This window comes from Nomascus leucogenys, chromosome 11, assembly GCF_006542625.1.
Source record: "Nomascus leucogenys isolate Asia chromosome 11, Asia_NLE_v1, whole genome shotgun sequence".
Classification (NCBI taxonomy): domain Eukaryota; kingdom Metazoa; phylum Chordata; class Mammalia; order Primates; family Hylobatidae; genus Nomascus; species Nomascus leucogenys.
Genome location: NC_044391.1, coordinates 47,359,454 through 47,370,629, shown reverse-complemented (window position 1 = coordinate 47,370,629; position 11,176 = coordinate 47,359,454). Strand labels below are relative to the sequence as shown.

Sequence of the window (11,176 nt, the reverse complement as noted above, 5' to 3'; positions counted from 1 at the left end):
GGTTCTGAAGGAACGGGCTTGCGCACAAGCGTGCGTGCGCGTGACCGCCTCCACCGGCGGACTTGTGAGCGCGCCGCTGCCGGGACCGCTCCTGGGCCTTACAGAAGAAGCGGATAAGGGCCAAGGAAAGAGGGAGGTAGCGGTTCCTGAGCTCCTTCGGCGCTTCGGCTCCTGCAGCTCTGACTATTCGGACCGTCAGGGTAGAATAGGAGGCGGCCAGTTCCCTGCTCTAAGAAGTTGTCTGCGCTCTGAGGTGAGCTGACAGGCCCCTCCCTGTGAGGTTCGTCAGCGCTGGTGACGTCATGCAAACGTGACGTCGGCCCTGGCCAGAACACCTGGCCTGGGCTCACTGGGCCAGCTGAGAGATGGGGAAGTGCCTGGAGTTGTGCTCACACTCACAGCAGGGACCCTAGTCACTTCTGACAGCTTCTACAACAACTCAGGGAAGTGATTTGTTGAGATTAGAAGACTGACGGGTAAAGGTTGATCTCGTCCCCATTGCCTAGTTTTCATCACATCACACACCATCGGTTAACTCTCACCTGTATCCTGTTCTAGTTCTCCCAGGTTTGTGTTAGCCCTGCAGCTAATAAGCCGAGCCCCTGGCCCAAACTACATTAACCTTCCTTAAAAAGTTATCTTTTTTTTTTCTTTTTTTTGAGACGGAGTCTCGCTCTGTAGCCCAGGCTGGAATGCAGTGGTGAGATCTCGGCTCACTGCAGCCTCCACCTCCCAGGTTCAAACGATTTTCCTGCCTCAGCCTCCCTAGTAGCTGGGATTACAGGCCAGCGCCACCACACCCGGCTCATTTTCGTGTTTTTAATAGAAACGGGGTTTCACCCTGTTGGCCAGGCTGGTCTCAAACTCCTGGCTCAAGCAATCTTCCCACCTCAGCCTCCCAAAGTGTTGGGATTACAGGTGTGAGCCACCACGCCTGGCCAGAATGAAGGATACATTAATGTAAATTGTGCACGTTGTCATTTAGATTAATTACAAGTTCCTTTGGCATTTAAGAAACCCCATGAACCCGGCTCATACTTGTATGTCCACTCCTTTGGAACACTACCCACTACTCGATAGTTTTTTCCTTTCTTTTTCTTTGTACATACTTATTTTATGCTGCTTAGTCACACTATTTAATCGCATATATTTACATGTCTCTTTCCCCAAGTGGTGAGATCCCTAGGGTACACTAGGGTTCACTTTACAGTTATAATCTTTTCATATTGGATGGCGCAGCCATGTTTGTTGAACAAATGAGAGAATTGCCTGTTTTCGTTTTTTCTAAAACTAGAGCTGCCATCATCACTACCTTTTAAAAGAAATCTCACTAATCTAATTTTAATGACTAGGTATTGTGCACTTGTACCCTATACTCAAGAATGTAATTGGATAAGATCAACTCTGTTAACAATGATACAAGGCAGTTTTTTTTTTTTTTGGTTGTTTTATTTTGTTTTGTTTTTGGACAGGGTCTCACTCTTTCCTCCAGGCTGGAGTTTCCCCCAGGCTGGAGTGCAGTGGCGTGACCTTGGCTCAAGGCAACCTCCGCTTCCCAGGCTTTAGTGATTCTCCTGCCTCAGCCTCCCGAGTAGCTGGGATTACAGGCCAGTGCCACCACACCTGGCTAATTTTCGTATTTTTACAAACCTGCCCCATGTATCCCGAAACTTAAAGTATAATAATAAAAAAAAAAAAATGCCATCCTGGGGAAAAGATATCTGTAATATATGTCAGAGAAAGGTTTAATGTACTTAACATATCAGGATCTCTTACTAACCAACAAAAATAATAGGACATGAATATATAAGTCCCAAAAGAAATATAAAACTCAAATAATTCTTTTTTAATGCTCAAGCTCACTAGTAATCAAATGCAAAATAAACTATATTCTATGTTTCATCTACCAAACTAGCAAAAGAAACTGTTTAATTTTATTTCAATAGTTTTGGGGGTACAGGTGGTTTCTATAGGAATAAGTTCTGTAGTACTGATTTCTGAGAGTTTTGGTGCACCTGTCACCTGAGCAGTGTATACTATACCCAATGTGTAGTCTGTTCTCTCTCACCCCTCTCCCAGCCTTCCCTGCGAGTCCCCAAAGTCTATTATATCATGCTTATGCCTTTGCATTCTCATTGGTTAGCTCCCAAAAGAAACATTTTAATTGCTGATAAATGTGCAATAAACATCTCCCCATTTTCCCCACCCCCCAGACCCTGGCAATCATGATTCTACTCTCTGCTTCTAGGAGTTCAACTTTTTTAGATTCTCTATATAAGTGAGGTCATAGAATATTAGTCTTTCTGTGTCTGGCTTATTTCACTTAATGTAACATCCTCCAGGTTTATCCATGTTGTCACAAATGTCAGGATTTCCTTCCTTTTTATGGGTAAGTATTCCATTGTCTGTATTTACTACATTTTGTTTATCTCTTCATTCATTGACAGACACATTGTTTCTGTATCTTGACTATTGTGAGTAATCCTTTGGATGTAAATGCAGAAGTGGAATTGCTGGATCGTATGCTAGTTCTATTTTTAGTTTTTTGAGGAACCTCCATACTATTTTTCCATAATGGCTGTATCAATTTATATTCCCACCAGCAGTGTACAAGGGCTCCTGTTTCTCTACACCCTCAGCAACACTTGTTATTGCTTGTCTTTTTTTTTTTTTTTTTTAAATAGAGACAGTCTTGCTGTGTTGCTTAGGCTGGTCTCAAACTTTTAGTGTCAAGCAGTCTTCCCACCTCAGCCTCCCAAAGTGCTGGAATTACAGGCATGAGCCACCCCGCCTGGCCATTTTTTCGATAATAGCCATTCTAACAGGTGTGAGGTGATATCTTATGGTTTTGACTTGCATTTTCATGATGATTCGTTATGTTGAGTTTGTTTTAATGTATCTGTTGGCTATTTTTATGTCTGCTTTGGAAAACTGTCTATTTGCATCCTTTGCCCAATTTTTAATTGGGCAATTTGTTTTCTTGCTGTTGAGTTGTATGAGTTCCTTACATATTTTGGATATTAACTCCTTACCAGATATATGGTTTGCAAATATTTTCTCCCATTGCATAGGTTACCCTTTCATTTTGTTGATTGTTTCCTTTGCTGTGCAGAAACTTTTTAGTTTGATGTAGTCCAACTTGTTTATTTTTGCTTCTGTTGCCTGTACTTTGGGTGCATATCTGAAAAATCATTGCCAAGACCAATGTCAAGTGGCTTTCCCCCTATATTTTTTTCTAGGAGTTTTATAATTTCAGGCCTGATATTTAAGTCTTTAACCCATTTCAATATAATTTTTGTGGAGGGTGTAAAGTAAGGATATAATTTTACCCTTTTGCAGGTAGATACCTTAGATACCTAGTTTTTCCAACGCTATTTATTGAAGAGACTATCCTTTACCTATTGTGTATTCTGGATGCCCATGTCAAAGATTAGTTGACCATATATGTGTGGGTTTATTTTTAAGCTCTGTATTCTTTTCCGTTGGTCTCTGTGTCTGTTTTTATGCCAGTACTACACTGTTTTGATTAGAATAGCTCTGTAATGTAATTTGAAAACAGGGAGTGTGATATCTCTAGCTTTGTTGTCGTTTCTCAAGATTGCCTTGATTGGCCAGGTGCGGTGGCTCACGCCTGTAATCCCAGCACTTTGGGAGGCTGAGGTGGGCAGATCACGAGGTCAGAAGATCGAGACCATCCTGGCTAACACAGTGAAACCCTGTCTCTACTAAAAATACAAAAAAATTAGCCAGGCGTGGTGATGGGTGCCTGTAATCTTAGCTCCTCGGGAGGCTGAGGCAGGAGAATGGCATGAACTCGGGAGGTGGAACTTGCAGTGAGCCGAGATCACGCCATTGCACTCCAGCCTGGGGGACAGAGCAAGACTCCGTCTCAAAAAAAAAAAAAAAAAAAAAAGATTGTCTTGATTATGTGAGGACTTTTGTGGTTCCATATGAATTTTGGGATTGTTTATTTCTATGAAAAAAATGCCATTGGGCGTTTGATAGAGATCACATTGAGTCTAGATTGCTTTGGGGAGTATAGACATTTTAACAATACTAATTCTTCAATCTGTGAACATATCTTTATTTGTGTCTTCATTTTCTTTCATCAATGTCTTATTGTTTTTAGCGTACAGATTTTTCACCTGTTTGGTTAAATTTATTCGTAATTATTGTATTGTTTTTGATGCTATTATAAATAAGATGTTTTCTTAATTTCTTTTTTAGGTAGTTTATTGTTAGTGTATAGAAATGCAACCAATTTTCATTTGTTGATTTTGTATCCAGCAACTTCACTGAATTGGTTTGTTCTAATTTCTTTCTTTCTTTCTTTCTTTCTTTCTTTCTTTCTTTCTTTCTTTCTTTCTTTCTTTCTTTCTTTCCCTCTTTCCTTCTTTCTTTTTCTTTATTTTTTTCTTTCTTTCTCCTTCCTTCCTTTTCAATCTCTCTCTCTCTCTCTCTTTCTTTTGAGACAGGGTCTCGCTCTGTCATCCAGACTAGAGTGCAGTGGCATAATCACAGCTCACTGCAGCTTTAACCTCCTGGGCATAGGTGATCCTCCCACCTCAGCCTCTGAAGTAGCTGGGACTACAGGCCCACGCCACCACACTCGGCTAATTTTTTTATTTTTTGTAGATACAGGTGCCGCTATGTTGCCTAGGATGATCTCAAACTCCTAAGCTCAAGCAACCCTCCTGCCTCGACTTTCCAAAGTGCTGGAATTATGGGCGTGAGCCACTGTGCCCAGGTGAGTTTTCTATATATCAGATTATGTCATATGCAGAGATAATTTAACTTCTTTTCTGATTTGGATGACTTTTATTTCTTTTTCTTGCCTAATTACTCTGGTATATTCCTTCTTTAATTTGTTGAGAGTTTTTATCATGAAAGATGTTGAATATTATTAAATGCTTTTTCTTGCATCTACTGAATTGATCATATGATTTTTATACTTTGTTTAGTTAATGTGAAATATCACATTGGTTGATTCACCTATGTTGAACTATCCTTGCATCTCAGGAATAAATCCTACTTGATCTTAGTGTATGATACTTCTAATGTGGCATTGAATTTTGTTTGCTAATATTTTGTTGAGGATTTTTGCCTGTAGAGCCAGAAGTCAGGGATATTGGCCTATAATTTTCTTTTCTTTGTAGTATCTTTATCTGGCTTTGATGCAAGGGTAATGCTGGCCACATAAAATGAGTTTGGAAGTGTTCCTTTCTCTTCAGTTTTAAATGCTTGGTAGAATTCACCCATGAAGCTATCTGGTCTGGGCTTTTCTTTTTTTTCCTTTACTTTCTTTTTTGTTTTTTACTAGCCCTGCCAAAGGAAGACCTCAAAAAATTGGCTAAAAACTCAGAGTCTTTCCTCTTCACAGGAATCTTGAGTAAAAGGTGAAAAATTTATGTGACCTGAAAACAAGCCAGAATATTGCTGGGTTTTTCTCTATTGGGAAGTTTTTGGTTACTGGATCAATCTCCTTACTCATAATTGGTCTGTTCAGATTTTCTGTGTCTTTGTGATTCAGTCTTGGTAAATTGTATGTTTCTAGAAATTAGAGTACTACCTTGAACTTAACAGATGTTCATTAAATATTTAATTGACTGATTCTTCTTGTCTCGTAAGAATGATATAAGAAAATACATAGTGTTAATGACATGTCAAGCTGTTAAAACGTTAAAGTTATAAAGCAAGAAATTACTTTGAATGGTTCAGCCCATGAGCAGGATATTTTGTATAGCAGCAATAACTATTTGCTTATTTTTATTTTTTTAGAGACAGGGTCTTGCTATGTTGCCCAGGCTGGTCTCAAACTCCTGGACACAAGTGATCCTCCTGCCTTGGCCTTCCAAAGTGCTGGGATTACAGTCATGAGCCACCACACCTGGCTCATTATTTGTTATTGGTAACATATTAGATATCTATTGCTGCGTAATGAATAACCCCAAAACATAGTGGCTTAAAACAATAAAAATCATTTATTATCTCTCACAATTTCTGTGAGTTGGGAATTCAAAAGTAGATCAGTTGGGCGGTTCTATGTGAGTCTCTTATAAAGTTTCAGTCAGATGTTGGCAAGGGCTGTAGTCATCTAAAGTCTTGACTAGACTGGAGAATCCCCTTCCACAGTGGCTCTCTCACGTTCTTGGCAGCTTGGCATGAGCTATTGGCCACATGGGGCTCTCCACAGGACTCCTTGAGTGTCCTCACAGCATGGTCACTGGCTTATCCTGGAGCAAGTGGTTCAGAGACCAAAGCAGGAGCTGCAATGCCTTTTATCACTTAGCCTCAGAATTCACACATCACCTCTGCCATATTCAGAGCCACCCTCGATTGAATTTGAGCAGAAGACTAGTGAAGGGCCTGAATGCTAGGAAGCAAGCATCACTGGAGGTTACCCTAGAGGCTGGCTTCCACAGATGATGACATTTTCAGCATAGAGAATTCTTTGTCTTCCTAAAAATATCTAAGGATGGAAGCCTTAACTGCTCCTTCAGTAATATTTTATTACTCAAGAAACTGTTTCTTAATTTCAGGCAAAATCTCTCTTAAGTCTAGAAAAACAACTCTGCTCAAGACCATTGATTTGGTATTGCTCTTCACAGGTCTTTGAAAATAACCCTCGTGACAATGCCAGTGAAAAAAACATTTTAGTTATAACAACCCATTTTGGGGACAAAAGGACTTTAAGAACAAAGCAAGGCATTCATTCTTTCATTTATTCAATAAACAATGGACTACATTTAAAATGTTTTTAGAGACGAGGTCTCGCTCTGTCACCCAGACTGGAGCACAGTGCTGTAATCATAGCTCACTGCAGCCTCACTCCTGGGCCCAAGCGATCCTGATCCTGCTTCAGCCTCCTCTGTAGCTAGGACTATAGGCACATGTCATCGTGCCTGGCTGATTTTTAAAATTTATTTTTTAGAGCTGGGCTCTTGCTATGTTGCCCAGGCTTGTCTTGAACTCCTGGTCTCAAGCAGTCCTTCCACCTCAGCCTTCCAGAGTTCTGGGATTACAGGCATGAGCCACTGTACTGGCTTGGATGAAATTTCATTTGTGGCCAATATATACAAAGTAACATATTCCAAAATCGATTTTACAGTTTGTGATTATGCCAATTAATTACTACCTAAAGTTGATATTATTTGGGCATACTTCCCTTTTCCTGATCAATTTCCTGGATGTGACACTAACAGTAAAACTATCATTGATATAGCACTTACTGTGTGCCAAGTACTTTATACATCTTTTAATATAGTATTTTTTTAGTCTTTGAGATGAGGTCTCACTATGATGCCCAGGCTGGTCTCAAACTCCTGAGCTCAAGCAGTCCTCCCGCCATGGTGTCCCAAAGTGTTAGAATTACAAGCATGAGCCACCATGCCCGGCCAAGTGCTTTGTATATGACTGATCTTCCTATAAGTCTTCAAGGTAGGTGTACTTTTAACCACTTGATTATGGAGAAATGGGGGCTCCAAAAAATTAAGTAACTTGTCCAAATACACAGAACTAGTAATTGATAAGGCTAAGATGCAAACCAAGATTTGTGTAGCTTTCCTCCATAAACCTGGCTGCTGTTAATGAGTTGTCCACACACACACAGGCCTCCCACCTGAGTACTAAGAGATTTCCACTTGTTATTCAAGCAATGTCAAATTGTTTCTGTAGTTATCTTTCTTACCGTATCAACAGTGTGACTGAAAGATACTGTTTCAGGGAGAAGTCTTCTTTGGCTTACCAAGAATCAAATATTTGACACAGAACAAACGTTTTCATTTTTTTTTTTTTTTTTCAGATCATTTGCTAAAAGTACCACACAATTAGCAATACATTATTACATTTTTTTTTTTTTTTGAGACGGAGTTTCACTCTGTCATCCAGGCTGGAGTGCAGTGGCATGATCCCGGCTTACTGCAACCTGTGTCTCCTGAGTTCAAGCAATTCTCCTGCTTCAACCTCCCGAGTAGCTGGGATTACAGGCATGCGCTACCACACCCAGCTAATTTTTGTATTTTTAGTAGAGACAGGGTTTTACCATGTTGGTCAGGCTGTTTACGAACTCCTGACCTCAAGTGATCCATGCGCTCAGACTCCCGAAGTGCTGGGATTACAGGCGTTAGCCACCATGCCTGGCAAACATCTTGCTTTATTTTATTTTATTTTATTATTATACTTTAGGTTTTAGGGTACATGTGCACAATGCGCAGGTTTGTTACATATGTATCCATGTGCCGTGTTGGTTTGCTGCACCCATTAACTCATCATTTAGCATTAGGTATATCTCCTAATGCTATCCCTTCCCCCTCCCCCCAACCCACAACAGTCCCCAGAGTGTGATGTTCCCCTTCCTGTGTCCATGATTCTCATTGTTCAGTTCCCACCTATGAGTGAGAACATGTGGTGTTTGGTTTTTTGTCCTTGCGATAGTTTACTGAGAATGATGTTTTCCAGTTTCATCCATGTCCCTACAAAGGACATGAACTCATCATTTTTTATGGCCGCATAGTATTCCATGGTGTATATGTGCCACATTTTCTTAATCCAGTCTATCGTTGTTGGACATTTGGGTTGGTTCCAAGTCTTTGCTATTGTGAATAGTGCCGCAATAAACATACGTGTGCATGTGTCTTTATAGCAGCATGATTTATAGTCCTCTGGGTATATACCCAGTAATGGGATGGCAGGGTCAAATGGTATTTCTAGTTCTAGATCCCTGAGGAATCGCCACACTGACTTCCACAATGGTTGAACTAGTTTACAGTCCCACCAACAGTGTAAAAGTGTTCCTATTTCTCCACATCCTCTCCAGCACATGTTGTTTCCTGACTTTTTAATGATGGCCATTCTAACTGGTGTGAGATGGTATCTCATTGTGGTTTTGATTTGCATTTCTCTGATAGCCAGTGATGATGAGCATTTTTTCATGTGTTTTTTGGCTGCATAAATGTCTTCTTTTGAGAAGTGTCTGTTCATGTCCTTTGCCCACTTTTTGATGGGGTTGTTTGTTTTTTTCTTGTAAATTTGTTTGAGTTCATTGTAGATTCTGGATATTAGCCCTTTGTCAGATGAGTAGGTTGCAAAAATTTTCTCCGATTCTGTAGGTTGCCTGTTCACTCTGATGGTAGTTTCTTTTGCTGTACAGAAGCTCTTTAGTTTAATTAGATCCCATTTGTCAATTTTGGCTTCTGTTGCCGTTGCTTTTGGTGTTTTAGACATGAAGTCCTTGCCCATGCCTATGTCCTGAATGGTATTGCCTAGGCTTTCTTCTAGGGTTTTTATGGTTTTAGGTCTACCATGTAAGTCTTTAATCCATCTTGAATTAATTTTTGTATAAAGTGTAAGGAAGGGATCCAGTTTCAGCTTTCTACATATGGCTAGCCAGTTTTCCCAGCACCATTTAGTAAATAGGGAATCCTTTCCCCATTTCTTGTTTTTGTCAGGTTTGTCAAAGATCAGATAGTTGTAGATATGCGGCATTATTTCTGAGGGCTCTGTTCTGTTCCATTGATCTATGTCTCTGTTGTGGTACCAGTACCATGCTGTTTTGGTTACTGTAGCCTTGTAGTATAGTTTGAAGTCAGGTAGCATGATGCCTCCAGCTTTGTTCTTTTGCTTAGGATTGACTTGGCAATGCAGGCTCTTTTTTGGTTCCATATGAACTTTAAAGTAGTTTTTTCCAATTCTGTGAAGAAAGTCATTGGTAGCTTGATGGGGATGGCATTGAATCTATAAATTACCTTGGGCAGTATGGCCATTTTCACGATATTGATTCTTCCTGTCCATGAGCATGGAATGGTCTTCCATTTGTTTGTATCCTCTTTTATTTCATTGAGCAGTGGTTTGTAGTTCTCCTTGAAGAGGTCCTTCACATCCCTTGTAAGTTGGATTCCTAGGTATTTTATTCTCTTTGAAGCAATTGTGAATGGGAGTTCACTCATGATTTGGCTCTCTGTTTGTCTGTGATTGATGTACAAGAATGCTTGTGATTTTTGTACACTGATTTTGTATCCTGAGACTTTGCTGAAGTTGCTAATCAGCTTAAGGAGATTTTAGGCTGAGACAATGGGGTTTTCTAGATATACAATCATGTCATCTGCAAACAGGGACAATTTGACTTCCTCTTTTCCTAATTGAATACCCTTTATTTCCTTCTCCTGCCTGATTGCCCTGGCCATAACTTCCAATACTATGTTGAATAGGAGTGGTGAGAGAGGGCATCCCTGTCTTGTGCCAGTTTTCAAAGGGAATGCTTCCAGTTTTTGCCCATTCAGTATGATATTGGCTGTGGGTTTGTCATAGATAGCTCTTATTATTTCGAGATACGTCCCATCAATACCTAATTTATTGAGAGTTTTTAGCATGAAGCATTGTTGAATTTTGTCAAAGGCCTTTTCTGCATCTATTGAGATCATCATGTGGTTTTTGTCTTTGGTTCTGTTTATATGCTGGATTACATTTATTGATTTGCATATGTTGAACCAGCCTTGCATCCCAGGGATGAAGCCCACTTGATCATGGTGTATAAGCTTTTTGATGTGCTGCTGGACTCGGTTTGCCAGTATTTTATTGAGGATTTTTGCATCAATGTTCATCAAGGATTATTGGTCTGAAATTCTCTTTTTTGGTTATGTCTCTGCCAGGCTTTGGTATCAGGACGATGCTGGCTTCATAAAATGTGTTAGGGAGGATTCCCTCTTTTTCTATCGATTGGAATAGTTTCAGAAGGAATGGTACCAGTTCCTCCTTGTACCTCTGGTAGAATTCGGCTGTGAATCCATCAGGTCCTGGACTGTTTTTGGTTGGTAAGCTATTGATTATTGCCACAATTTCAGAGCCTGTTATTGGTCTATTCAGAGATTCAACTTCTTCCTGGTTTAGTCTTGGGAGGGTGTATTTGTCAAGGAATTTATCCATTTCTTCTAGATTTTCTAGTTTATTTGCATAGAGGTGTTTGTAGTATTCTCTGATGTATTACATCAGTAGATTGTATTTCTGTGGGATCAGTGGTGATATCCCCTTTTTCATTTTTTATTGCATCTATTTGATTCTTCTCTCTTTTCTTCTTTATTAGTCTTGCTAGCAGTCTATCAATTTTGTTGATCTTTTCAAAAAACCAGCTCCTGGATTCATTAATTTTTTGAAGGGTTTTTTGTGTCTCTATTTCCTTCAG

The 11,176-nt window shown here is 39.9% G+C and overlaps 1 non-coding gene across 1 annotated transcript; it reads right to left on the bottom strand.

The window, feature by feature from the left end:
* Window positions 1-5,318: 5,318 nt before the first annotated feature.
* Window positions 5,319-5,434, bottom strand: LOC115837463. Its single transcript, XR_004032495.1, has one exon. It is a non-coding gene; the product is annotated as a U5 spliceosomal RNA (small nuclear RNA).
* Between the last annotated feature and the right edge of the window lie 5,742 nt (window positions 5,435-11,176).